Consider the following 4,989-nt stretch of genomic DNA (forward strand, 5'->3'; position numbering starts at 1 on the left):
CATTTACATAAATTATCACTCTGTAATTTGCAAGCAATCTCCATGTTTGCTTGACGATCCGAGACGAAGAGGAAAAGAAAAATGGGCTTCAAAATGTCAATGAGTAGTAACACAAACTGTAAAAAGTAATTTTAAGCATGTGACCATTCCATGTTCCCTTCACTTTATTTTATTGTTCTCTAATTAGTATTAATTTATTTAGAGATTCGTCATTGGGAACTAATTTACATTCTACAAACATTTCTTTCTCTTTCATAACGTATTTCTTTGCTATCATTTTGAATGGTTGACTACAAGATGAATTGAGTGTAAATTTAGGGGAGATGGGAACATTTTTAAGAACTTCTTTTATGTCAAACATAAAACAAAACAAAACTGGGTTACATGTCACAAAGGTTTCTCATTAAATTGCAGGATCCCATTAGTAAATAAAGAAACAGTAAACTTCAAGTATTTATTTCTATTTTTAGGCAGGTCTTACTTTAAGGAATGAGGCAATATTTTATATCTATTAGTGTTGAGACTCGGTGCAACATCGAATTTTTTTTTCCGGTTCGGTCATAAGTGATTTTTTCTAGATTGATTTGGACCAATTTGTTTTATCTCACTTTTTAGAGCGATTATGATTCGGTCTCACTTTATGGACTATTTTTTTTCGGTCTCAATTTATGGACCGATTTTTTTAGGTCTATATATTACACGAGACATCTTCTTTTTTTTTTTAGAACAACTGTCATTCATTTTTTTTTTAATCTCAAAAGTATATGATAAGTTCGAGAAGAAATACTTTATACATATAAGAGACGGCAGGATCAAAATTAATCAGAGCTATCTCTGTTTAAACTTCGTATAACGTCATCGTACTTGAAAAAAAAAAAAAAAAAATGATGTCATGTTACAAGCAATTTATATGCAAAATTGATCTAGACCGAGTTTTAATATGAGACCAGTCCAGACAGAGCTTTTTTTATAGATCGAATTAGTTCGGTCCAACAAAAATAAAACAGTACCGGTCTAGGATTTGTTGACTGAAACCCAACACTAATATCTATGAAGAAAAAAAAACGAACTCACCCACAACTCTGATAGGTTTAAAATATTTAGAGTGTGCTATGTTCATCATTTATTTTATGCCATTGTTAGAGATGGGATTTTTGTAAATAAATAATACAGATTTATTCTACAAAAGCCCCATACTTATCATTTTTTGATCGAGGGTGTGTGAAAAAGAGAGCCTATTTTAAATACCTTTTTTTTGTATTCATCATTATTTTAAGCTAGAGGTCGCATCTTTTCTTAGACTCTCTTTAGTCTTACTCATATATTCCCAATTCTCATTGTATCATTCTCACTGAAAATGCACAGGTCCGGTTTTTTGGAATTACGTAACCTGATACGATACGTAATGAAAAACTCATATTGTAAAAAACTAACAAAACAAATTAATTATAATGTGTCTGGTAAAACGAAATCAATTATTTTTTCAACAAATACCTTTAGTAATGTATATTTTGCGCTTTATAAACTGCAATTGGGTTACGTTAGATAGTGTTTGAAAGATAACATTTCATACTAAAAAAACTTTTTATATAGTTTTCTGATTGTTTGACTCAGTATTGTTTTAGGGCGTTAAAGATGGACCTTTGTAGAGAGAAAATAGGGCATATTTTCTTTTTTTCTTCGAAAAAGGAGAAAATGCAAGCCAGGAAACTGAAAACATGATTAGAGTTTTTTCTTGATATAGTAATAGTTAATTAAACGCAATTTTGGTTCTGCCAATGTATTTTTGATTTCAATGATGCACCCCGCTCTTGAAGGTCAATTAATGAAAATGTCGATAAAATAATAAAAAAAACTGGGGCAAAAGTAATTTTTGAACGAGCAATATTTTTATAATTATTCAGTAAGTTTTTTGTTGTTTTTGCTTTAACTAATATAATTTGTAATAATTATTGATTATTTTTCTATCAGTAAATTAAATATTGTACTTACTTCTAGGATAACAAATAGACAATAATATGTATATTTCTAATTTCTGAGCAACGAAAATTTGGCCTTCAACTCTCAAAGTATAAAATAATCACCAGGTTGTGATAGATGACAAGTAACACTGATAATTTCGTTGTGGAGTTATAAGTATAAGTACAGGGGTGTCTGCAGGATTATATATTTTTTTTAAATCTAAAAATTACATTTTTTTTGAAAGATATTTCAAAAATTCATAGCTATTATGTTACTCTACGTTTTTCATGAGCACATTCCCACGTAAATACTCAATACCTTAATTCTTATATCAATTCATATGACGTTTTCCCTCCTCACAAATAATAATAAGAGTTTGAGAAAACAAATTAGCAAGATGGGATTACTGATAAATACTTTCGTCTAAAGGAGTGCGCACATAAAAACAAACAAAAATCATTTTAACGTAGCATTGTTTATATTTTACTCAAATCTTAAGATATATCATCACATGAACTATGAATATATACATACATAAGAGACCTATAACAAAAAACAACCAATGCTCTTGTTATACGCACACGCCAGCAATATTTCATTTATACAACTACATTATAATTTCTTATATCAAAACTATTTATATGATTTGTATCAGGGAGTACAGTACATCTTGTGTACATGTTGGAGGCTATATCAATATCTTATCACTAGAGATGAGTTTTAGTAAGAGTGCAAGGAGAAGGCGGGAGCAAGATATATGGTACAGCTGAATTATTACCCTTGTTAATATCAGTTTTATATGTATAATTTCAAGAGAGAAAATAAAATGCTATAAAAAGAATAACCTTCTACATTTAAAAGAGTATTAATGCAGCGAAAATATTATAATTATATTTAAATTCATATATATATATATTTTATTATACATTTTAAAATCAATTTACATACACCAAAGGTAGGCGAGAATTTTTTTTTTTTTAAATGGTAACACAACCAGATTATTTAATAAGAAAGAAAAAAGAAGAAAGTGCACACGCATCCACCTCTTTTTCTTTTCTAATCGCCATACTTATTTTTTTCTATACACACATCCCCTATCTACATATATCATAACAATAAAGAACATAAATATTGCAGGTGTGTACACGCCTGCAATAGTTCATTAATACGAGTACACTGCTATTTCTTAATCAAAATATGTTTATGATATACATCAGAAAGCACTATATAGAGTGCACCCGGTGACTTGTATTCATTTATACATATATTCATACATACAGAAATATAAACTTTAGTTTATTAATACAGATAACTAACAAAGTAACGTGTAAATACTATAGTAACAAATTATGAGAAGTTCTTTAGTAAATTCAATTACTGCCTCTCCCTGGAATAGAGTTTTTCCTGTTTATTTTCTCTCTTTCTTTCTTCCATCCACATAACTTGTACCTACTTTTACATATATATATACATAATATATACAAAAATAATTTCAGCATAAAAATAAATTGAATTGAATGCCTTTGACTATTTAGTGTTACGAGAATCCTTTATCACGACGTTACCTCCCTTAAAAAAATAACCATTGAATTTTTTTTGTCAGCTGTCGATTCCGTCGTCTCACCTCATACTTGTGATGGCTATTTCATATTTTATCATTTTGATAAATAATCGAAATAATAAGTTATTCTATTCAAATGCTCCGCTTCCAAAAGGACAAAATTACAATTTCTTGTGTATCCCTCTTTATATATTCAAATAAATACTTTTTTTGTGTGTTATCAAACATGGTATTTTTATAATATTCCAACAGATCAGTCTGAAAAAATAGCAAGTGTATGTAAAAAAAAAACTAAACATGCTCTTATGATATTTTTGGGCCTCCGATGTCATTCAGAGGTTCTTTTAACAGAAATAAAACCCTATTCCCGTTCTTGTTTTCTTAATTTCTCTGATTTTTTCAGTCTCTTTTTGAATTCCTCTCTCTGTATATTTTCTTCGGCCATCATTTTTTGTTTTTATTCCAAAGGTTTGAAGATAATATTCAATGGTCTTAGAAATAAGTTTTCTATAGATGTTTTACGTTTACAAGCATAATAAATTGGACTATTTACCTTTAGTCATCCTATAATGAACTGCTTGACAGTTTTAATTAATACCGCCTTCTTTATAGCAATGCACTCTATCGTTCTCTGAGGAGAAGCCCAATTGTTAACCTCTCTTAAAACATCGGCTAAAAACTGGTCAAGAGACGCAACAGGAGAATTGAAATGGTCAAACCCGTTCTAACGTTTTCCATTCATGTAAAAAAAATAAAATCTGTTTAGTCTCTCATTTGATAACACAAGTCAACAAAATTTTCCTTTCCTTAAAATATTTTTAAGGAAACCAATTTGATTTTGGTTTCTAGAATTTTCCATTTTAATTTTAAAGTAGTTTGACCCTTTTTTTGTTTGAGACCATTTTTGAATTCAGTAATCAACATGAAAATTAATTAATTATTTAAAAAAAAAATTACTGATTTCAAATAAGTGCTTAAATTTAATATGTGATCATCCAATCTAAAAAAATGTATATCATGAAGAAAAAAACACCATATTTTATTGGTTGTGTTTGAAAATGAATAATGCATTGATTTGATTTTTTTTGTAAAAGAAAGATTATACCAAGTAATTTTGATATACAGAGTCTGCCATATGTATTGAACACTTTCTCTCACGGAAAACTTGTTTTATGGTGCCGTGAAAAAAATGCATTTAATGACAAAAATGAATCAAAAATATAATTTTTCGATAGTGTAGAAAACCTGAAGAATTTAGAAATGGAAACAGTAAATATGTTTATTATTACTCTTCATTAACTGAACACTCCCATAAAATCAACATTAATAGTGAAAAATGTCTTACAAATCTGCAAAACATCATTAACTTCAAGGGTCTGGCTTTTAATGATGAGGATTTCGTCTTGGACTACTGATGTAGATATCTAAGAAGAAATGTCAAAAGTTGTAAGAAACACCATAGTCGT

The sequence above is a fragment of the Lepeophtheirus salmonis genome, chromosome 14 (genome assembly GCF_016086655.4).
Source record: "Lepeophtheirus salmonis chromosome 14, UVic_Lsal_1.4, whole genome shotgun sequence".
Taxonomy (NCBI): domain Eukaryota; kingdom Metazoa; phylum Arthropoda; class Copepoda; order Siphonostomatoida; family Caligidae; genus Lepeophtheirus; species Lepeophtheirus salmonis.